This window comes from Oncorhynchus tshawytscha, linkage group LG27, assembly GCF_018296145.1.
Source record: "Oncorhynchus tshawytscha isolate Ot180627B linkage group LG27, Otsh_v2.0, whole genome shotgun sequence".
Taxonomy (NCBI): Eukaryota; Metazoa; Chordata; class Actinopteri; order Salmoniformes; family Salmonidae; genus Oncorhynchus; species Oncorhynchus tshawytscha.
This window is the reverse complement of record NC_056455.1, coordinates 17238532-17263840: the sequence shown is the minus strand read 5'-3', so window position 1 is coordinate 17263840 and position 25309 is coordinate 17238532. Positions and strand designations below refer to the sequence as shown.

The following is a 25309-nucleotide window of genomic DNA, read 5'->3' as shown; positions in this document are numbered from 1 at the left end:
TCTGTGAAGGGAGTCGTACACAACGTTGTGCCATATCTTCAGTTTCTTGGCAATTTTGCACATGGAACAGACTTCATTTCTCAGAACAAGAATAGACTGACGAGATTCAGAAGAAAATCTTTGTTTCTGGCCATTTTGAACCCACAAATGCTGATGCTCCAGATAATGTATATAAAAGTATGTGTACACGCCTTCAAATTAGTGGTTTCGGCTATTTCAGCCACACCCGTTGCTGACAAGTTTATAAAATCAAGCACACAGCCATGCAATCTCCGCAGACAAACATTGGCAGTAGAATGGCCTTACTGAAGAGCACAGTGACTTTCAACGTGGCACTGTCATAGGATGCAACTTTTCGAACAAGACAAGTTCATCACATTTCTACCCAGCTAGAGCTGCCCCGGTCAACTACAAGTGCTGTTATTGTGAAGTGGAAACGTCTAGGAGCAACAACGGCTCAGATGAGAAGAGGTAGGCCACACAAGCTCACAGAATGGAACCGCCAAGTGCTGAAGCGCACAGCGCTTAAAAATCGTCTGCAACACTCACTACTGAGTTCCAAACTGCCTCTGGAAGCAACGTCAGCACAATAACTGTTCATGAAATGGGTTTCCATGGCCTAGCAGCCGCGCTCAAGTCTAAAATCACCATGTACAATCATCTAGCAGTCTGACGGTATAATCTGGGTTTGGCATAGTGCCAACTGTAAAGTTTGGAGAAGGAGCAATAATGGTCTGGGGCTATTTTTCTTCATTCGGGCTAGGCCCCTTAGTTCCAGTGAATGGAAATCTTAACACTACAGCATACAATGACATTCTAGACAATTCTGTGCTTCCAGCTTTGTGGCAACAGTTTTTGGAATACCTCCGTGTACAAAGCAAAGTTCGTACAGAAATGGTTTGTCGAGATCGGTGTGGAAGAACTTGCCTGGCCTGCACAGAGCCCTGACCTCAACCCCTTTGAACACCTTTGGGATGAATTGTAACCCCGACTGTGAGGCAGGCCTAATCTCCCAACATCAGTGCTCGACCTCACTAATGGTCTTTTGGCTGAATGGAAGCACATCCCCGCAGCAATGTTCCAACATCTAGTGGAAAGAGTGGAGGCTGTTATAGCAGCAAAGGGGGAAACCAACTCCATATTAATTCCCATGATTTTGGAATGAAATGTTTGACGAGCAGGTGTCTACATAGTTATGGTCATGTAATGTATGTTAAGTGAGGATGTATCTCTCATTGAACAAGCTTTCAAAGTGATGACCTTTTATTGAAAGTGAATTGAACGTTTAGTTGGTGAAAATGCAACTTTCTGCCATGTTTCATTGGTTGGGTCTTTGAGTTTAATCCACTTCCAGCTCATAAGTGACTAGAGGACTATGGAAGGTGAATTAGGGAGCAGAGCCTGCAGTATTCTCAGCATTCTCTCCAGTTCAGAGTGTGACTTAGTGGATTAGAGAAACAGCCTCCTCTCTCAGCCTCCTGAGGCATGCTGTATGTGGCCTTTATTTTTCATGATACAACTGCATTGGAAGTGTATCGACTCGTCCATATTGGGAGGCCTTACTCCTAAAGGTTTTAGTTCTTAGTAACGCTATATAACCTAGCATGCTTGGTCCTTTGATTTAAAGTCATCTATTTTTGTTTAAATGCTCACAAAAATCAGTAACTAGTATGCGTAATAGCTTTGCTGAATCACGAATAGCATTATCGGGCTCCCGAGTGGTGCTGAGATCTAAGGTACTGCATCTCAGCGCTAGAGGCATCACTACAGACCCTGGTTCGATTCCAGGCTGTATCACAACTGGCCGATATTGGGGGTCCCATAGGTAGGTGGACAATTGGCCCAGTATCGTTAGGGTTAGGCCGTGGTAGGCTGTAATTGTAAATAAGAATTTGTTCTTAACTGACTTGCCTAGTTAAATAAAATAAAAATAAAAATAATAAGCAAATTCATCAAATGAATACACCAAACATTTGGTCCTCTATAAATATATATAAATATATAATATTTATATATGTACTGTATATAGGCTATATGACAAATGGATGGTGTGGTGACAGTGCAAAGCCCTGCAGTGTGAAGTGTTGCCACTCAGAGAAACACTCCGGCTAGCGTCATCCCTCTTCTCCTGAAACAGCATGCTACTCCACTTAGCAGCCTCCATTTGGGGTGGCAGAACAAACACTGTTTTAGCACTTTTATCTTAATGCACTGCACAACTCTGGAGCACTGAAGGCATGATTATTGTACAGAGACAAGAATGGCGTGCATTTAAAGCAAGGACTTATTTAAATAAAGACTTACTGCCAACCAACCACCCCAGCCTCCTAGAGGGAGAATTAGTTTGTCTGTCTGTGCATTTCCTTAGCTTGTTTTCAATGGACTTATTCCGAAAGTCCCTTTTCTGTCACACTGATTACGTGGATACTTATCCTGAGTGAAATTGCAATGTTCTGCTGAATGTATTCATTGTAGAGTAGGGACTGTATCTTCCAATTTATAGACTATCTTTTCATCCCTTCTGTCGGCTAGTTTGGCTCGGCACACAATTTCAAGGGGAGACATTTTAGGTGAAAATATGACACTGGGGTTTGATAGTGTGCATTTTGTTGAAATTGAAGAGGAGTGGCATATGGCCAGCATTGGCTCATGTCTCTCAGCAGCAGGTGTGTAGGTGAGCCCCGGCAGACCACTGTAAAAGTCTTGGCTCATGTCTCTCAGCAGCAGGTGTGTAGGTGAGCCCCGGCAGACCACTGTAAAAGTCTTGGCTCATGTCTCTCAGCAGCAGGTGTGTAGGTGAGCCCCGGCAGACCACTGTAAAAGTCTTGGCTCATGTCTCTCAGCAGCAGGTGTGTAGGTGAGCCCCGGCAGACCACTGTAAAAGTCTTGGCTCATGTCTCTCAGCAGCAGGTGTGTAGGTGAGTCCCGGCAGACCACTGTAAAAGTCTTGGCTCATGTCTCTCAGCAGCAGGTGTGTAGGTGAGCCCCGGCAGACCACTGTAAAAGTCTTGGCTCATGTCTCTCAGCAGCAGGTGTGTAGGTGAGCCCCGGCAGACCACTGTAAAAGTCTTGGCTCATGTCTCTCAGCAGCAGGTGTGTAGGTGAGCCCCGGCAGACCACTGTAAAAGTCTTGGCTCATGTCTCTCAGCAGCAGGTGTGTAGGTGAGCCCCGGCAGACCACTGTAAAAGCCGATCTGGTGCCACGCCCGTCTAATGCGGTCTTTAGCATCTCTGATAAAATGCTCATCTCCAGCTGCTCCATGCATGCTGCTGGAAGCCACAGCAACCCAGGCATGTTCCCACAGCTCCAGAGGCCATTGATTTAATGGTGGCACGGTGTCAATGGTGACCTCATCCACTGATGTCTGCACAGCTAATGCCCCAACATGTGACGTTGACACTCTACAAGACAATACAGTGAGGTTGAGATGGATCGGCAGAGAGAGTGTCATATGTCTCTCTGTGGATGGTGGAGAATGATGGACACTCGACGGGAAGGCAGTGATGTCAGCAGAACAATTCTGAAATGTTTTGTGTTTTCCAAAATACTGTGTCTGTGAAGTCTGTGTAGTCAGACAGAAATAGCTATAACAATCAGTCTTACCATGACATTCTAATACATTTATGTTTGGAAAAAACCTTTCAGACTATGCCATGTTTTGCTATTCAGACTATGAAAGATTCATTATCTATCAAATCAATCACCCACTATTAATGTTAATGGCTTCAAGTGTTAGCAAAGTAACCGACCACAAACCACCCCAAAGGAGCTCAGAGTCTGCAGCTCATCAGCCCTCAATTTGGTGAGGAATGAGGGGGAAAGAGAGGGAGAGAAAGACAGAGTGGGAGAAAAATGGAGGGAGAGAGAGAGAGGGGGAGAGCCACTGCCGCCCACCGCTGCCTGGCCCTGACACCTTGTGAAGAGCGCTCATTCATCACACGGCGTAGGGCTTGAGCCTCCGTAAATCACTGTGGATAAAGGACGCGCCGTAAAGAATGGAATTGTGAAGGTAAGGGTTTTAAATCCCCTAGATGATCCGAGATAAACACAGAGAGACTTTTGACAGTCCCTCGTTACCGCCGCCAGCGAGAGGAGCTGTCACCGCTCCCCCCTCGCCTTTCATCTTGCGGTAACAGTCTGGCTGCTAATATCCTCAATTATCTCTGCAATATGTTGCTGGGAAAAAGGGAAAGTTCCGAAGGAAGCGTTCACACAATTTAAAAGTTTTAATTTGACAGCTTGTGGTGTAATGATGGGTTCTGATGAGGGTAGGGGACCCCAGCCTACACCCAGCCAGTGACAAATGATTGGGCTGTACCGGGGATGGTTAGTGGGTGTCAAGAGATGCTGGATCAGATGTCAAGAAGCCAAATACATGTTTCGCAGGATGATTTAAAAATCCTATTTACTCTTGGTGGAGAATGTGGGCAAGGTTTAATTATGGCAGGGCCATGACATTTCAACTGATGACAGTGGTGGTGGTAGACATGTCTGGGTATCTGTTTCTTCTCCTGCTCTAAGAGCCTGTTAACATAGTTGTTTTGGAAAAGGAACATTAAATGTGTCTTTGTATTGAGTCAATCATAGACGTACTGAAGATGACAATAGTGACAATTTCACATGGGTTTTTCTCAATGTAATGGCATTAGTTTGTTCTCAGTGGAGTACTTGTATTATATTTCATCTAACATACACAACTTTGGGGCAAAGCAGACAGACACAGTTGAAGTCAGAAGTTCACATACACCTTAGCCAAATACATTAAAACTCAGTTTTTCACAATTCCTGACATTTAATCCAAGTAAGAATTCCCTGTCTCAGTTAGGCTCACCACTTTATTTTAAGAATGTGACATGTCAGAATAATAGTAGAGAATGTTTTATTTCAGCTTTTATTTATTTCATCACATTCCCAGTGGGTCAGAAGTTTACATACACTCAATTAGTATTTGGGAGCATTGCCTTTGACTTGGGTCAAACGTTTCGGGTAGCCTTCCACAAGCTTCACACAATAAGTTGGGTGAATTTTGGCCCATTCCACCTGACAGAGCTGGTGTAACTGAGTCAGGTTTGCATGCCTCCTTGCTCGCACACACTTTTTTAGTTCTGCCCACAAATTGTCTATAGGCTTGAGGTCAGGGATTTATAGGATTGAGGTCAGCCTTTCAGGTTATGTCAATATAGGACTCATTTTAGTGTGGGAATAGATACTTTTGTACCTGTTTCCTACAGCATCTTCACATGGTTCTTTGCTGTTGTTCTGGAATTGATTTGCACTTTTCGCACCAAAGTACGTTCATCTCCAGGAGACAGAATGCGTCTCCTTCCTGAGCGGTATGACGGCTGCGTGGGCCCATGGTGTTTATATTTGCGTACTATTGTTTGTACAGATGAACGTGGTACCTTCAGGCGTTTGGAAATTGCTCCCAAGGATGAACCAGACTTGTGGAGGTCTACAATTTAGTTTCTGAGGTCTTGGTTGATTTCTTTAGATTTTCCCATGATGTCAAGCAAATACATCCACAGGTGCACCTCCAATTGACTCAAATGATGTCAATTAGCCTATCAGAAGCTCGTAAAGCCATGACACCATTTTGGGGAATTTTCCAAGCTCTTTGAAGGCACAGTCAACTTAGTGTATGTACATTTCTGACCCACTGGAATTGTGGTACAGTGAATTATAAGTGAAATAATCTGTCTGTAAGCAATTTTTGGAAAAATGACTTGTGTCATGCACAAAGTAGATGTCCTAGCCGACTTGCCAAAGTTATAGTTTGTTAACAAGAAATTTGTGGAGTGGTTGAAAAACGAGTTTTAATGACTCCAAACTAAGTGTATGTAATCTTCCGACTTCAACTGAATACTCACAATGTATTGTATTGACCTGACTACTTATTGAATCTAAAATACCATATTATTTAGCCACTCGTTGATATTGATATTCTTTGGAACCTGTATAACTAAACGGAGAGGATTGAATTTGCATAGATAGGGCATCCATCCGTCCGTCCGTCCGACTGATAATGACGGCGGAGTCACAGTGCATGATGGAGACACAGAGGGCATGCGACTGTCACATGAAGGTTGACTGGCTCATTAAAGGAAAGATCCCCCCCATGGCACCTAGTCAGGTAATTGTCTTTTTTTTCCCTTCCGTTTTTTCAATGCTGATATATATACATAGCTTCAACTGGGGAGGATAAATCAATCATTTCAAGTGTCTTGGGTAATAAGTGAAAGTTATAAATCATGGGATTTGCTCTCAGGTTTATGAAATATTGGCTGTCGAGGTGGGATACATTATCCCCAGTCAGTTAGTCAGTCAGTGTTCCTGGACCGAGGCAGTCAGTCAGTCAGTGTTCCTGGACTGAGGCAGTCAGTCAGTCAGTCACTGTTCCTGGACCGAGGCAATCAAATCAAATTTTATTAGCCACATGCACAGAATACAGCAGGTGTAGTAGACCTTACAGTGAAACGTTTACTTACAGGATCTAACCAACAATGCAGTTAAAAAAAATATGGATAAGAATAAGAAATAAAAGTAGTTAAAGAGCAGCAGTAAAATAACAATAGCGAGACTATATACAGGAATCTTATGGCTTGAGGGTAGAAGTCAGTCAGTGTTCCTGGACCGAGGCAGTGTCAGTCAGTGCTCCTGGACCGAGGCAGGCAGACAGTCAGTCAGTGCTTCTAGACCGAGGCAGGCAGTCAGTCAGTCAGTCAGTGCTCCTAGACCGAGGCAGGCAGTCAGTCAGTCAGTCAGTGCTCCTAGACCGAGGCAGGCAGACAGTCAGTGTTCCTGGACCGAGGCAGTGTCAGTCAGTGCTCCTGGACCGAGGCAGTGTCAGTCAGTGCTCCTGGACCGAGGCAGGCAGTCAGTCAGTCAGTGCTCCTAGACCGAGGCAGTCAGTCAGTCAGTCAGTGCTCCTGGACCGAGGCAGGCAGTCAGTCAGTGCTCCTAGACCGAGGCAGGCAGGCAGTCAGTGCTCCTAGACCGAGGCAGGCAGACAGTCAGTGCTCCTGGACCGAGGCAGGCAGTCAGTCAGTGCTCCTGGACCGAGGCAGGCAGTCAGTCAGTGCTCCTAGACCGAGGCAGGCAGGCAGTCAGTGCTCCTAGACCGAGGCAGGCAGACAGTCAGTGCTCCTAGACCGAGGCAGGCAGACAGTCAGTGCTCCTAGACCGAGGCAGGCAGACAGTCAGTGTTCCTGGACCGAGGCAGGCAGTCAGTCAGTGTTCCTGGACCGAGGCAGGCAGTCAGTCAGTCAGAGGTGCAGGTGTCAAAGCACGTAGGCACGTATGCAATCTTTGGCTAATAAGAGGATCCATCTATAGAAGAAACGTTCACTCCATCAAGGGCTCTGTATGACGCACAATTAGTCCCCACAATACAGATCTAGGATCTTAATTTGAGCCAGTTTGCTACAGCAAGAAAATAATCCTGCAGCAACTGGACATTTTAATTATTATGTTGATTGTAATTATTTGAGATTTTTGTAGGGTTTCATACATTTTTGGTATGGGAAAATTTAGCCTGGAAATTCAAAGTGGAAATCACAAACTTCAGAATGTCACGATCTTCCTCCTCTTCATCTGAAGAGGAGAGGCGAGAAGGATCAGAGGACCAAAATGTGGCGTGGTATGTGTTCATAGTGAATATTTAATTAAAGAAAATACTGAACACTACATACAAAAACAATAAATCAATAACGACCGTGAAGCTACAAATGAGACCTATGCTGACACAAGCCACTAGCATAGACAATCACACACAAACAAACAGTGCAACCCAGGCTACCTAAGTATGATTCTCAATCAGAGGCAACTAATGACACCTGCCTCTGATTGAGAACCATACTAGGCTGAAACATAGAAATACCCAAATCATAGAAAATCTAACATAGACTGCCCACCACAACTCACGCCCTGACCATACTAAATAATGAATACAAAACACAGGAAATAAAGGTCCGAACGTGACACAGAAGCTTTTTTAAACCTCAAATACACTACATTTCCTTTATTCCAGGAAACATCTCCTGTAGCAGTGTGATCAAATTAAGATCTTACATATGTATTAACATAGGGATCAGACCAGCGTTTTCATAGGGAGTATAACTCCATGTTCAAGTTTGTTCACATCAAAGTACCAGTGTCAATCTTCCTACTGCTAGTGTAATTGCCTCCGGTTGTTGACTATTTCATGTGACTAGAATCAGTCCTAAGGCTGAACTTGATCGCTACAATGGTACACACATTTTATAGCTCGCATTAACAGGGTTCCCTTGATAGATAAAATAAGCAAATAGCTGGTTTGGTGATGGTGTGAAACCAGGATAACAAATGGGCCCTTTCTGATAACAACCCCCCTGTGAGACACCCTGGCATGAGAGACAGACGGAGAGATCGGTTGAGGAGAGAGGCAGAGCTGAAACAGCCCACTCTGCTCCCAGTGGAAAGCTCCATGCCCCACACAAGGATGGATTGGGGAGATTTGTAATAGTCCTGCTGCTTTTGACAAAGTGACCCAGTGAGACCTTCATCCTCATTGCCTCAATGTAAAGGACATCGGCAGTCGAGCTGTAGCTGAGATAAGTGGGGATCTGTCGTTTTGGGCTGCTCTGTTATAAATGGCTGCCACCTCAATCACATGAGACAAGAGCGCTATCTCCCCTGACAACCTCTTTCTGACTTGACATGCAAAAATCGAATTGATACAAGGAGAGGGGAGGAGAAGGGGAGAGAGATTGAGGAGATATGGCTTTGGGGGAGAAAAAAATCTTTACATCAAAGTTGAAAAGCTGTCTGTGGCAGGAAGAGACAATTTTCTATCTGCACAGGGACCACAGATGGAACATGTAGGCTGTTGTACCACCCACTGTACAAATTCCATGACAATACCTGCATGCTGACAGTACCATAGCCTTTGGATATCATTTACAGGGTCATAAATTCATGCGTTTTGAATACCATAAGCCATTATAAGAGTTGCTGTTTTTCACCACTTAGTGACCTGCGTGTGATGTGGGAACAGCAGAAGAGGCTTATATTCTAGGATGAGGGTAAGAGATTATACAACCTTGACTGTGTGTTTTATGTGGGTGTTGCTATGGACAAGCGCAGTACTTTGTTGGTCAGAGTGTGTCTGAAATAGCAGAGTTGGTTGACAGAGGAGGTTGGCTGAGGAGATAGAGGAGTGTGGGTTGAAAAGATCCATATATCTGTTCTTTTATCTCTCTCTGTGGCTTTCACTTAATAATGTACTTATTGGGACTTTTCTACCGCCTAAATATTAACTTTTTTCTTATCGAGTCCAATCTTGCCGAGTTAGATGAGCAAGTTGGTCATACAATGCTTGTGTTTTCGACCACTTTTGAGTTCTCAACCACTTTTGAGTTGAAGTAGCTTTCCTTGTGCCGTTTTGGAAATTGGAAATACTGTTTAACGTCTCTTAAACAAACATACAAAATGAAAGCATTCCCTCTTGAACATACTAAGTGATTAAACTGAATCTCTTTGAAATCTACACAGCTTAATCTTGTACAAAGATACACTGACTGCTGGCAAAGACCTAGAAGACCAAAGTGTGAAGAAAGAGATCAGCAGGATAAAAGTGAGTGAGAGAAACTGAGAGAAAAAATGAGTACATGTGGTGAAGGGCGTATGATAGAGGTCAAACCCAGCCTCATGTGCACCTGGTCCCCCTAGCGAGGCCATTTGCTGTCACCTCCACTGCTGCTCTACACCACCAAGACACCCCTCTCTGCATTCAATCCATTCAGGAAATGCTGTGCCCTTCCCACCAACAACCTGATGTTTGATTCATTCTCCAACACCCGGAGGACACTCATAACAAAAACAGAAAAAAGGGAGGAGAGAAAAAGAAAAAAGGAATTAGAAAAAGACTGAAACGTCAGATTTGTAATTCCCATTTGTGGACGTGAATGGAATGAGGGACCCAACACAGAACAAAAGAGAATACGTTGTTTGATGGGGACAAAGGACAAAGAGGAGAAAACAAACAAATCAAGAACTCCTCCACCCCACCGCCACCCCTCCTCTCCTTTGCCTCTTTTGTTTGACTCAAGGTTTGTGGAGTGGATGGGGCCTGGAGATGCCTGCGGGGGGTGGGGGGTTGCTTCGCTTGGCACCTCTCAACGTGCTCTCTCTTAATCAGAGGTTGATTAAGCACACTTTGAGAAGCATGGATTATGGGGCTCCCCTCGGACCAAGCTAAATTGGTCGGAAGGGAAGGAAGGCAGAGCGTGTATCGCAGCCAGGGGAACTTTTGATGTGTCAGTCAGTGCGTCTGGCATGATTTGCTTTTATTGACCTCCCCAGCCTTGATTTGTGACTGATCCCCCGGTGCTGGGGTGAGAAAGGAAGGGAGGGTGGGGTGGGGTGGGGTGGGGAAGGTTAAAAAAGATTGAGCTGCTGTGCAAGAAAAGAATCCCCCAAATTCTGCTGACCCAATGGAATGGTCCCAAACGTAGCACGGCGTGCACTGCATAAAAACCATTAACAAAGCATCAGCAGCCGAGCAAAACGATTGGCTTGATTGATACTAAAGACATTTCCCACCGAGCCCCTACGTTTTGAATCAGAGAGCACAATGTAAACAGCAGGTTTCACTCACAGATATTGTCTCTCATCTACTGAAGAAAGTGCCTTTGCATAGGTTTCAACGTCCGTACCCATTTCTAGACAGCGTGTGTCGTTTATGGATTCATGGATACTAATAGTATGATACTTTCTTCCCGTGTGCTGTGCTCTGACTGGTTTGTAACCCCTTCAGAAAGGGTAGGCATTATTCATGTTGTGCTGGTAGCAGCACTGTTAATGTTATGAGTCAGGTTGTTAATGTGATCTCGCCTCAGACACAAAGGGTCAACCTGAGACCCTGGCTGACGCAGACAGAGGCCTCTGCGCCCTACATAACAACGATGGGACGTGTCATAGCTGATTTATATTGCCTTTGAACCTGCCAATAGTAAGACCTTGTGGGCTTGCCTTTAAAAGAAGCCTGCAAAAGAGAGCACTGGCAGCCAGGGAGATAACATGAACACTGTGTTCCCACCTATTGAAAGCCTGGCGCGGTACAGCTGAAGGCTTTTAAAGGCACCCATGTAATCTAAACGTGTCATTTCTCTCACACAGCACAGCACAGCGCTGGGATGCATTGATATCAGATAGCCCTGAGATGAATCTGACTTGACCTGTGAACATCAGAGTCGATAGCTTCTGCATCGCTACACAGGCATGAGAGGAATCAGCAATGGGTTCTAGGAGATAGGCATCGACACAAATTCAACGAGGCACAACACACCATTTTCGATAGCATACTGTAGGTACAGAACATATAGATTTAATAATAACGAGATACGCATTAATGTCATTTCAAACGGTCAAGTCTCTCCAGACAAGATGTCAACCAGTCTGCTTATCATTTTGCCACCATTTTATTTACATCACAGAACATAGCTGCACAAACACCCTATCCATCCCTGAACACAACGCCATGGTAACTGGAGGAGGGAGATGCACTGTGTGTATTTGAAGCAGCCTTATTAACTCAACCCACTTGCCCATGTAATTAAAGTTTGCTTACAGTGCAGCTAATATTCAATATGTAACCTGCGAAGGCACACAATAATTATGTGGGGTGTGACTGACAGAGATCAGGCAAAACAAACAAAGCGGGCCAGCCATCAGTCAAGTCAGTGTTGGGCTTGTTAATAAGGATGCTCCTGCAGCTCCATTAGATGAAGTCTGGGACTCATTCCTAGCTAATCCAATTACAGTTTGATTTATAGGAGCTTTTTTACAACGTCACTGTCACAGACCATTTAAAATAGTCCCACTCCAGACCTTTATGAAGCTATCCTAAGTGGACAGTCACTGTCACAGACCATTTAAAATAGTCCCACTCCGGACCTTTATGAAGCTATCCTAAGTGGACAGTCACTGTCACAGACCATTTAAAATAGTCCCACTCCAGACCTTTATGAAGCTATCCTAAGTGGACAGTCACTGTCACAGACCATTTAAAATAGTCCCACTCCAGACCTTTATGAAGCTATCCTAAGTGGACAGTCACTGTCACAGACCATTTAAAATAGTCCCACTCCAGACCTTTATGAAGCTATCCTAAGTGGACAGTCACTGTCACAGACCATTTAAAATAGTCCCACTCCAGACCTTTATGAAGCTATCCTAAGTGGACAGTCACTGTCAGACCATTTAAAATAGTCCCACTCCAGACCTTTATGAAGCTATCCTAAGTGGACAGTCACTGTCACAGACCATTTAAAATAGTCCCACTCCAGACCTTTATGAAGCTATCCTAAGTGGACAGTCACTGTCACAGACCATTTAAAATAGTCCCACTCCAGACCTTTATGAAGCTATCCTAAGTGGACAGTCACTGTCACAGACCATTTAAAATAGTCCCACTCCAGACCTTTATGAAGCTATCCTAAGTGGACAGTCACTGTCACAGACCATTTAAAATAGTCCCACTCCAGACCTTTATGAAGCTATCCTAAGTGGACAGTCACTGTCACAGACCATTTAAAATAGTCCCACTCCAGACCTTTATGAAGCTATCCTAAGTGGACAGTCACTGTCACAGACCATTTAAAATAGTCCCACTCCAGACCTTTATGAAGCTATCCTAAGTGGACAGTCACTGTCACAGACCATTTAAAATAGTCCCACTCCAGACCTTTATGAAGCTATCCTAAGTGGACAGTCACTGTCACAGACCATTTAAAATAGTCCCACTCCAGACCTTTATGAAGCTATCCTAAGTGGACAGTCACTGTCACAGACCATTTAAAATAGTCCCACTCCAGACCTTTATGAAGCTATCCTAAGTGGACAGTCACTGTCACAGACCATTTAAAATAGTCCCACTCCAGACCTTTATGAAGCTATCCTAAGTGGACAGTCACTGTCACAGACCATTTAAAATAGTCCCACTCCAGACCTTTATGAAGCTATCCTAAGTGGACAGTCACAGACCATTTAAAATAGTCCCACTCCGGACCTTTATGAAGCTATCCTAAGTGGACAGTCACAGACCATTTAAAATAGTCCCACTCCAGACCTTTATGAAGCTATCCTAAGTGGACAGTCACTGTCACAGACCATTTAAAATAGTCCCACTCCGGACCTTTATGAAGCTATCCTAAGTGGACAGTCACTGTCACAGACCATTTAAAATAGTCCCACTCCAGACCTTTATGAAGCTATCCTAAGTGGACAGTCACAGACCATTTAAAATAGTCCCACTCCAGACCTTTATGAAGCTATCCTAAGTGGACAGTCACTGTCACAGACCATTTAAAATAGTCCCACTCCAGACCTTTATGAAGCTATCCTAAGTGGACAGTCACTGTCACAGACCATTTAAAATAGTCCCACTCCAGACCTTTATGAAGCTATCCTAAGTGGACAGTCACTGTCACAGACCATTTAAAATAGTCCCACTCCAGACCTTTATGAAGCTATCCTAAGTGGACAGTCACTGTCACAGACCATTTAAAATAGTCCCACTCCAGACCTTTATGAAGCTATCCTAAGTGGACAGTCACTGTCACAGACCATTTAAAATAGTCCCACTCCAGACCTTTATGAAGCTATCCTAAGTGGACAGTCACTGTCACAGACCATTTAAAATAGTCCCACTCCAGACCTTTATGAAGCTATCCTAAGTGGACAGTCACTGTCACAGACCATTTAAAATAGTCCCACTCCAGACCTTTATGAAGCTATCCTAAGTGGACAGTCACTGTCACAGACCATTTAAAATAGTCCCACTCCAGACCTTTATGAAGCTATCCTAAGTGGACAGTCACTGTCACAGACCATTTAAAATAGTCCCACTCCAGACCTTTATGAAGCTATCCTAAGTGGACAGTCACTGTCACAGACCATTTAAAATAGTCCCACTCCAGACCTTTATGAAGCTATCCTAAGTGGACAGTCACTGTCACAGACCATTTAAAATAGTCCCACTCCAGACCTTTATGAAGCTATCCTAAGTGGACAGTCACAGACCATTTAAAATAGTCCCACTCCGGACCTTTATGAAGCTATCCTAAGTGGACAGTCACAGACCATTTAAAATAGTCCCACTCCAGACCTTTATGAAGCTATCCTAAGTGGACAGTCACTGTCACAGACCATTTAAAATAGTCCCACTCCAGACCTTTATGAAGCTATCCTAAGTGGACAGTCACTGTCACAGACCATTTAAAATAGTCCCACTCCAGACCTTTATGAAGCTATCCTAAGTGGACAGTCACAGACCATTTAAAATAGTCCCACTCCAGACCTTTATGAAGCTATCCTAAGTGGACAGTCACTGTCACAGACCATTTAAAATAGTCCCACTCCAGACCTTTATGAAGCTATCCTAAGTGGACAGTCACTGTCACAGACCATTTAAAATAGTCCCACTCCAGACCTTTATGAAGCTATCCTAAGTGGACAGTCACTGTCACAGACCATTTAAAATAGTCCCACTCCAGACCTTTATGAAGCTATCCTAAGTGGACAGTCACTGTCACAGACCATTTAAAATAGTCCCACTCCAGACCTTTATGAAGCTATCCTAAGTGGACAGTCACTGTCACAGACCATTTAAAATAGTCCCACTCCAGACCTTTATGAAGCTATCCTAAGTGGACAGTCACTGTCACAGACCATTTAAAATAGTCCCACTCCAGACCTTTATGAAGCTATCCTAAGTGGACAGTCACTGTCACAGACCATTTAAAATAGTCCCACTCCAGACCTTTATGAAGCTATCCTAAGTGGACAGTCACTGTCACAGACCATTTAAAATAGTCCCACTCCAGACCTTTATGAAGCTATCCTAAGTGGACAGTCACTGTCACAGACCATTTAAAATAGTCCCACTCCAGACCTTTATGAAGCTATCCTAAGTGGACAGTCACTGTCACAGACCATTTAAAATAGTCCCACTCCAGACCTTTATGAAGCTATCCTAAGTGGACAGTCACTGTCACAGACCATTTAAAATAGTCCCACTCCAGACCTTTATGAAGCTATCCTAAGTGGACAGTCACTGTCACAGACCATTTAAAATAGTCCCACTCCAGACCTTTATGAAGCTATCCTAAGTGGACAGTCACAGACCATTTAAAATAGTCCCACTCCAGACCTTTATGAAGCTATCCTAAGTGGACAGTCACTGTCACAGACCATTTAAAATAGTCCCACTCCAGACCTTTATGAAGCTATCCTAAGTGGACAGTCACTGTCACAGACCATTTAAAATAGTCCCACTCCAGACCTTTATGAAGCTATCCTAAGTGGACAGTCACTGTCACAGACCATTTAAAATAGTCCCACTCCAGACCTTTATGAAGCTATCCTAAGTGGACAGTCACTGTCACAGACCATTTAAAATAGTCCCACTCCAGACCTTTATGAAGCTATCCTAAGTGGACAGTCACTGTCACAGACCATTTAAAATAGTCCCACTCCAGACCTTTATGAAGCTATCCTAAGTGGACAGTCACTGTCACAGACCATTTAAAATAGTCCCACTCCAGACCTTTATGAAGCTATCCTAAGTGGACAGTCACTGTCACAGACCATTTAAAATAGTCCCACTCCAGACCTTTATGAAGCTATCCTAAGTGGACAGTCACTGTCACAGACCATTTAAAATAGTCCCACTCCAGACCTTTATGAAGCTATCCTAAGTGGACAGTCACTGTCACAGACCATTTAAAATAGTCCCACTCCAGACCTTTATGAAGCTATCCTAAGTGGACAGTCACTGTCACAGACCATTTAAAATAGTCCCACTCCAGACCTTTATGAAGCTATCCTAAGTGGACAGTCACTGTCACAGACCATTTAAAATAGTCCCACTCCAGACCTTTATGAAGCTATCCTAAGTGGACAGTCACAGACCATTTAAAATAGTCCCACTCCGGACCTTTATGAAGCTATCCTAAGTGGACAGTCACAGACCATTTAAAATAGTCCCACTCCAGACCTTTATGAAGCTATCCTAAGTGGACAGTCACTGTCACAGACCATTTAAAATAGTCCCACTCCGGACCTTTATGAAGCTATCCTAAGTGGACAGTCACTGTCACAGACCATTTAAAATAGTCCCACTCCAGACCTTTATGAAGCTATCCTAAGTGGACAGTCACAGACCATTTAAAATAGTCCCACTCCAGACCTTTATGAAGCTATCCTACAGTGGATTTAAAATAGTCCCACTCCACTTTATGTCCTAAGTGGACAGTCAGACCATTTAAAATAGTCCCACTCCAGACCTTTATGAAGCTATCCTAAGTGGACAGTCACTGTCACAGACCATTTAAAATAGTCCCACTCCAGACCTTTATGAAGCTATCCTAAGTGGACAGTCACTGTCACAGACCATTTAAAATAGTCCCACTCCAGACCTTTATGAAGCTATCCTAAGTGGACAGTCACTGTCACAGACCATTTAAAATAGTCCCACTCCAGACCTTTATGAAGCTATCCTAAGTGGACAGTCACTGTCACAGACCATTTAAAATAGTCCCACTCCAGACCTTTATGAAGCTATCCTAAGTGGACAGTCACTGTCACAGACCATTTAAAATAGTCCCACTCCAGACCTTTATGAAGCTATCCTAAGTGGACAGTCACTGTCACAGACCATTTAAAATAGTCCCACTCCAGACCTTTATGAAGCTATCCTAAGTGGACAGTCACTGTCACAGACCATTTAAAATAGTCCCACTCCAGACCTTTATGAAGCTATCCTAAGTGGACAGTCACTGTCACAGACCATTTAAAATAGTCCCACTCCAGACCTTTATGAAGCTATCCTAAGTGGACAGTCACTGTCACAGACCATTTAAAATAGTCCCACTCCAGACCTTTATGAAGCTATCCTAAGTGGACAGTCACTGTCAGACCATTTAAAATAGTCCCACTCCAGACCTTTATGAAGCTATCCTAAGTGGACAGTCACTGTCACAGACCATTTAAAATAGTCCCACTCCAGACCTTTATGAAGCTATCCTAAGTGGACAGTCACTGTCACAGACCATTTAAAATAGTCCCACTCCAGACCTTTATGAAGCTATCCTAAGTGGACAGTCACTGTCAGACCATTTAAAATAGTCCCACTCCAGACCTTTATGAAGCTATCCTAAGTGGACAGTCACTGTCACAGACCATTTAAAATAGTCCCACTCCAGACCTTTATGAAGCTATCCTAAGTGGACAGTCACTGTCACAGACCATTTAAAATAGTCCCACTCCAGACCTTTATGAAGCTATCCTAAGTGGACAGTCACTGTCACAGACCATTTAAAATAGTCCCACTCCAGACCTTTATGAAGCTATCCTAAGTGGACAGTCACTGTCACAGACCATTTAAAATAGTCCCACTCCAGACCTTTATGAAGCTATCCTAAGTGGACAGTCACTGTCACAGACCATTTAAAATAGTCCCACTCCAGACCTTTATGAAGCTATCCTAAGTGGACAGTCACTGTCACAGACCATTTAAAATAGTCCCACTCCAGACCTTTATGAAGCTATCCTAAGTGGACAGTCACTGTCACAGACCATTTAAAATAGTCCCACTCCAGACCTTTATGAAGCTATCCTAAGTGGACAGTCACTGTCACAGACCATTTAAAATAGTCCCACTCCAGACCTTTATGAAGCTATCCTAAGTGGACAGTCACTGTCACAGACCATTTAAAATAGTCCCACTCCAGACCTTTATGAAGCTATCCTAAGTGGACAGTCACTGTCACAGACCATTTAAAATAGTCCCACTCCAGACCTTTATGAAGCTATCCTAAGTGGACAGTCACTGTCACAGACCATTTAAAATAGTCCCACTCCAGACCTTTATGAAGCTATCCTAAGTGGACAGTCACTGTCACAGACCATTTAAAATAGTCCCACTCCAGACCTTTATGAAGCTATCCTAAGTGGACAGTCACTGTCACAGACCATTTAAAATAGTCCCACTCCAGACCTTTATGAAGCTATCCTAAGTGGACAGTCACTGTCACAGACCATTTAAAATAGTCCCACTCCAGACCTTTATGAAGCTATCCTAAGTGGACAGTCACTGTCACAGACCATTTAAAATAGTCCCACTCCAGACCTTTATGAAGCTATCCTAAGTGGACAGTCACTGTCACAGACCATTTAAAATAGTCCCACTCCAGACCTTTATGAAGCTATCCTAAGTGGACAGTCACTGTCACAGACCATTTAAAATAGTCCCACTCCAGACCTTTATGAAGCTATCCTAAGTGGACAGTCACTGTCACAGACCATTTAAAATAGTCCCACTCCAGACCTTTATGAAGCTATCCTAAGTGGACAGTCACTGTCACAGACCATTTAAAATAGTCCCACTCCAGACCTTTATGAAGCTATCCTAAGTGGACAGTCACTGTCACAGACCATTTAAAATAGTCCCACTCCAGACCTTTATGAAGCTATCCTGTGGACAGTCACTGTCACAGACCATTTAAAATAGTCCCACTCCAGACCTTTATGAAGCTATCCTAAGTGGACAGTCACTGTCACAGACCATTTAAAATAGTCCCACTCCAGACCTTTATGAAGCTATCCTAAGTGGACAGTCACTGTCACAGACCATTTAAAATAGTCCCACTCCAGACCTTTATGAAGCTATCCTAAGTGGACAGTCACTGTCACAGACCATTTAAAATAGTCCCACTCCGGACCTTTATGAAGCTATCCTAAGTGGACAGTCACTGTCACAGACCATTTAAAATAGTCCCACTCCGGACCTTTATGAAGCTATCCTAAGTGGACAGTCACAGACCATTTAAAATAGTCCCACTCCAGACCTTTATGAAGCTATCCTAAGTGGACAGTCACTGTCACAGACCATTTAAAATAGTCCCACTCCAGACCTTTATGAAGCTATCCTAAGTGGACAGTCACTGTCACAGACCATTTAAAATAGTCCCACTCCAGACCTTTATGAAGCTATCCTAAGTGGACAGTCACAGACCATTTAAAATAGTCCCACTCCGGACCTTTATGAAGCTATCCTAAGTGGACAGTCACAGACCATTTAAAATAGTCCCACTCCGGACCTTTATGAAGCTATCCTAAGTGGACAGTCACTGTCACAGACCATTTAAAATAGTCCCACTCCAGACCTTTATGAAGCTATCCTAAGTGGACAGTCACTGTCACAGACCATTTAAAATAGTCCCACTCCAGACCTTTATGAAGCTATCCTAAGTGGACAGTATTAACAATGTAAAGAAAGTCCTTCACGAGAACTCAACGAAACCTTGAGAGGAACCAGACTCATTGACATGGGCAAATACCAAATTAGAGGACATTTGACTTGTCTGGCCAGTGCAAATTGTGACTATATTAGAGTTGGATGGGTACAGTCCAGCTCTCTCTGTCCCGGGGTCTGGGAGGCAGACAGGACAGATCTGGGTTTATTGGGAGAATCCCACATGTAGTGGAGTGGACCTGTGATCGATTGGGATCTGAAGTGGCTTAGCTGTGCCTCTGTGTGTCAATAGCGTCACCTTCTCACTCACCTCTCTGATAAACCGTAGGCTCCTGCTCCACATATACCCCAGGCTGTGGACACACAAACTGTCTGTATGCTGAGCCATCCCTGAGTCATCCCAGTCTCTAAATGCACCAAATGCAGGAGCCCAGACTCTGAGGGGTTAAGTGTTGAATTGAGGAGACATTAGAATGCACTTCACAGCACCCTGGCACGGTAGATTGAAACAAGGATTTAATTGGCTCCATATCAGGGTTAGATAGTGCCGTTGTTGACTTTTGATAGAAAAACAAGGTGACTGATATTACGGAGATAAGCAAAAATCCCAACTCAATCACATCAATACGTTTCTAAGGCGTGTACAGGTGGCTCACCTTGCTACCAATGACAGTGGCGCTCGCTGAAAAGATAGGCATCGGAGGTTGTGTCTTGTGTCTGCATTGTCACACGTCTATTGCTGTGTGTGTGCATGTCAATTTCTATAACAATCATCACAGTGTAGTTGTTTCAACATGATCTTGGCACAGAGGTCATGGGATTCAAAGGCATTTCAGTTGCTCTAGTTCCTGCTTCCTCACAGAGCATTACAGGAAGCCCCATCAAAAGGGTCACCTTTGAGCAGTGCTTTATGGGTATTTGTTTCATAGGCGACTGCATTACTTCACCCATACACTATAACTGTGAAAGCTGTTAGGATGTAATCCCACACACATGTATCTATGAAATTGTACTCGTTGAGGTATTAATTTAAAAAAAAAATGTTTTAATCTATTTTCTTTAAGAGGACCCATTTCTAAGGGATTTGACCTAACAATGGAAGGCCTAAACACTTAGTGGCAGCAGGACATGTGCATTACAGGTGAAGCCCTTTCTTTGTGTGGCGAAACCTCAGACTGGGTGAACACACTGGTGTTGACACTGTCTCTCTTTGTCTAAGCCCATTATCTTGTGCCCTGCAGTTTGCTTCATTCATTCCAAAATGCCACTCTTCGCATATGAGAGCATATCAGTCTCCATGGAAACTCATTTTACCAATACTTTGTTGGCACCAAATGACCCTGCTCTCATACTTACCATCATAGCTCTTTGCATGGAGGTGGCCTGTTTTCATTTGGAGATGAAACATTTTAAGGCAAATGTAGCCCCCCTGCTGGCTTGCTAGCTGTGATACTGAATTCAGAGGTGGAGCATGTAGAAAGGCCAATGTGATGTATTCATAACCATTTCCAGAGGTTTTCAGAAAGAATGCTCACTGAACTGTTTCTATTGAGGACATTTTGTTGGTCACATACCTTCCATTCAATCTGTCAGATGGCTTGACTTACAAATCATCTTCTGTTAAAGTGTTGTGGACATGTGGAATCTCACTGTACTCTAATCACATATCTAGATTTAATATCATACCCATAACCACCTCAGCAAGTTACCTCACTGATTTGTTTAACTGATGAAAATGCTTAACATACTCAGTGCACATTGCCAAATTTTCAATGTTTTTCATAAAAAAAATTTTTTTACATTTTAATGACAACCACAGATGGCAGTAGCACAGTGCACTGACATAACATGTACATCTGTATGCTCTATTTTTTACGCTACTATCCTTAGCTATTTCTGTAGTTAAGTATTGACCAGGATCAGTTTCAGGAAGTATTGGCTGTGGATCAATGAGGCCACAGGATTCTCTTTGGAATATTTACACTTGTGTCTTTCTCTGCAAGGCCCACAGATAATTGGTTGAAGGGAGAGTCCAGGAAGGTCAGCCAAGAAAGCAGCCATAGGTGCCAGTGTGAAATCTACAGCAACTACAATTACTTCAACAGTGAGCGGCTGGAACAAGGTGAATGACAGGTAGGAAATAATTCATATGAATTACCTGCTGTATTATGAATAACCACCTGCTGAGAGGACATCACACGGTCAGTTAGAAGCCAAATTGGTTTTCAATAGTCCTTTTTTTGTCATTTGTTGGCAATTACCCTAGTTCTCGTGATAATATAGTCACAAATGAACCTCTGAGAACAATTCTTCCTTATGGCTTTTTGGGAGGGACAAGGTTGAAGTTGGCATGCAAGTGATCACACAATTATAGTTTGGTTACTACTCTGTCCTCTGCTATTTTTTTAACTTATTCCATTGAAGCTGATGCTTACCTTTTTCCAAGCCAGCCTTCTCCTATTAATAATTAATTATAAATTAACCAAAAAAACATGCAGTATATAGCTTACATTTTACACTTGACTGTGACACACACTACTACTGTAAGTTATTCTATAAGAAATCCTCCCATCCCAGAGATCACTTATCCCATTCCGTTTTTGGGGGCGGTAAATATCTGACCTTGCAGTGCAGAGACAAAGTCTGTCACTCAAACAATTATGACTTCTTTGTTTTCCTCTGGATATCATTCTTGAGAGGAGACTCAAGCAGTCTGAGTACTTAAACCTGGTGATTCAGTGCTCCTAGTGGAAGGGTTGTCTCTCCCCATCTCCAAATCCTAGACTGGTTGCCTCAGGATACAGAGAATGGGGAGAAAAAGCCTAATTGGTGCTGAATGAAGTGTGGACCATTAATGGATGGCAATAATAGTTGAGATTTTACGACTCCCTCCACATTAGGCCTTTAAGAGAGTTTCACCTGTAGAAAAGGACACCTTGTACTTTCTGCTATCTCTTCCTGTCAAGGTGTTACAGTGTATGATAAAGGACAAGAGGGAGGAAACCTCTGATAAGGCCATGACAAACAGCAACACCTGATGTAAAGCGGTGGTGTATGTATTACCCAGATAGTTGGAAGCTGAACAGTATCATTCATGAAGGACAACCTATTCCAAGCCGTTTATAATTCCTTTGTGGTTGCTATGACTGCCAGTGGTGAACAGCAGGGGGTGGAACTTGGAATGGCTAGCTGGTGTAATGTAGTCACATATGTGGTCTCACGTCCCCTTGCACGGTGTTGACCACAACATTCGGTGCTATCAGACCTTTTCTACTGGAAAACGATGAAGGCTCCACACTGTTTGCATTTCAGTTGATGAGGAAATGTCAGAGCATTTCAAAGATGGCTTCTGTTTACCCATGTCTAATAACCCTCTGCATAGGAAAGCCTTTGAAACATTTACCATGTCCAGAGACATTGCATGATCGTGTTGGAATCTAGAAGAGAAAAGGAGGATTTAAGAAAGTAGAATACTTTGATGAATGTGTTCTGTGTTATACAACAATTTGGGAAACAATTTTGGTGGAACACTAGATGACATAAAAGGTCTCAGAGCTACAGTAAAAAGTCTATAGTAGCTAGAAACTAAATGGTGAAAAATATCTTAACAGTAGGGAAACAACGCAACACATGGACCTAAGGAATTGTTGATTCAACAAAGGTAAAAAACCGTCATTACAATACAATATTATTTCAAAGTCTAGGGTTAAATTATTGAATTGCAATTTCTCGCTTGATAAATATCAATTTGAGACAGACAGGGCACATTTGCTTGGGAGTGTAATATTTTTCTTTGTCAACTAGAAGTCCTTTTAAAGCAGAGGATCCAAGTATTTTCACCTCATTTGATCAATGTATTTCATTTGAATCCTATCATTTCTCATGCACCACCATTCACAGTGAAATTTCACTCTATGGTAATTTCTCTGTGTGAACTGGAGATCAGAGATGGTTGATTGTGGAGGGCCCTTGTCCAGACATATTTCACAGTGTCTTCTGAAGGAGTAACTCCAGCACCCTGTAAGGTGACTTCTCATTATACTTCAACTTCATGTTATTAACTTCCTGTTAATGCAGGATGGATAGCAGCAGTGCCAGCCCGAGGGCCCTGGCTAATGTCTCCTGTAGTATGTCTAGTGCCACAAGCCTATATATCTCACTTCTCAATTAGAAATGTCTGGAAAGGGAAATTAACATAGGCTGCATCATAAAAGGCCTGACAACAGAGCTGATACAATTACAATAGAGTGATTAAAAAATATGAAAAAGGTGATGTATTACATTGATCATAAATGCATTCCCAATTAATTTAGTTGAACAGTACGCTATAATGTTGTAGTTAAAATATGTCCTATTAGTGTTTGGCTCATGCATGCATAAGAATTAATTATTGAATAATTGTTAGTGTATTTCAACAGTGGCAAGGCTGTGAAGGATGATGTATCTTCTTCAGTGGCTGTCCAGAGATAGGGCTTAATTACAGTGGATTGCCTTATCTCCTCGCTTTAATCCGCTTTTTGGAGTCTCCCCCGCCCGCTCACACCATCTAGTCGATATCATCAGACTGCTGGCACAGCCACAGAGAGAAAGTGATCCCCATTTCTCTGTCACATTAAGGGTCATTCATGGAGTCTCCGCCTCAGCCCGGACTTAGATCACGATGTGGAATAGCTAAGAAGAATGGTCTGTATAGAATATGATCCTCATATATCAGGTCAGAGCTCCCTGGCACATACATACTAGTATACTCTTTGTCAACGGATTAGACTTCAACAACAACTATAACGCTATCAGAAAATTGTCTCAGTTCTTTGCCAAAAAGCAGTTTTTATGGACATGGCCTCCACTAGCTGTGATGTTTTGAAGGTGTGTTTATATTCGGATGCTTTCCAGTAGTGCTTTACTTCCATATTGCCAAAAAGGGTTTGTCAGTTGGATTAGGACTATGATAAAAGAGGCAATGTTGTTGAAATTGCTCCGTTTCCTTCATTTACATGTAATTCAATCAATCCATTGAGACAGCGGGGGGTGAAACGTCTAAATTCTGTACACCGAATACAACATGCCAACTGCTGATCTTGTAGTGATGGTAATAGCACTGTCAAGTTTGACAATTCCGAGAAAGCAATACTGTTATTCCCCATATTCATTTTTCTAAATCTAATTTTACTTTCATTTCTTCACCAACACAGAGCTGTCAAGCTGAACATGTAATTCAATGAGCGTCAGCCGTTGGCTTGATCATTTCTTCATTTTATTTTTAATGGTTCATATACCATTCAAAATTACTTCATTTTGAGGATATGTAAATCATTTGGTGCTTCTATTGGACTTGACTGTGGTGTGCAGTAATCTGAGGCTGTGTCCAGGCTATATTCATCCAGTGTTATGTATGCCAGTGTTGTGTAGTCTCCCTAAAGGCTTGGGGGAGAGGGGAACATTTGATCGGAGAGTGATGTGTACTGCAATGCCTGAGACTATGGCCCTCTTTATTCAGAGTTGCGGCCGAAATGGGCTGTCAAAATGGAGGAAATTGAAACCAGTCAATATTGCACATCTCAGGCTGCTGAGGCATTGTGAGAACACCCTATCTTAAATTGCCAACAGCAGTCAAAGCCAGAGCAGATATCAACACAAGGGCACACACACACACACACAAACACACACACACACACACACAAACACACACACACACACACACACACACACACACACACACACACACACACACACACACACACACACACATATACACACATACACATACACATACATACACATACACATACACATACACATACACACACACACACAAAGCCCTCCCCCAATGCCAAATGCCTCATATCTGTTGGAACCACAGAGAATGGCATCTGAAAAACATGCTTAAGCCAAGGTCGTTCCTTCCTATGTTAGAAAGAAACAGCAAACTAATGCCTGCATCTGTCTGGCAGTCATCAAGTCCCTTGGACCAATCACTCTGTGAGAGCTGAGATCATTTTAATGAGAGGAGGTGAGTA

The 25309-nt window shown here is 43.2% G+C and overlaps 1 protein-coding gene across 3 annotated transcripts in view; it reads left to right on the top strand.

The window, feature by feature from the left end:
- Positions 1-25309, top strand: part of LOC112234949 (RNA binding protein fox-1 homolog 3-like) — a 485643-nt gene that overhangs the window by 31165 nt on the left and 429169 nt on the right. For all 3 annotated transcript variants that reach the window (XM_042307223.1, XM_042307224.1, XM_042307221.1), the window contains exon 2: positions 21296-21425. The gene's annotated coding sequence lies outside the window, so the exon portion shown is untranslated. The remainder of the gene's footprint in view (positions 1-21295; positions 21426-25309) is intronic.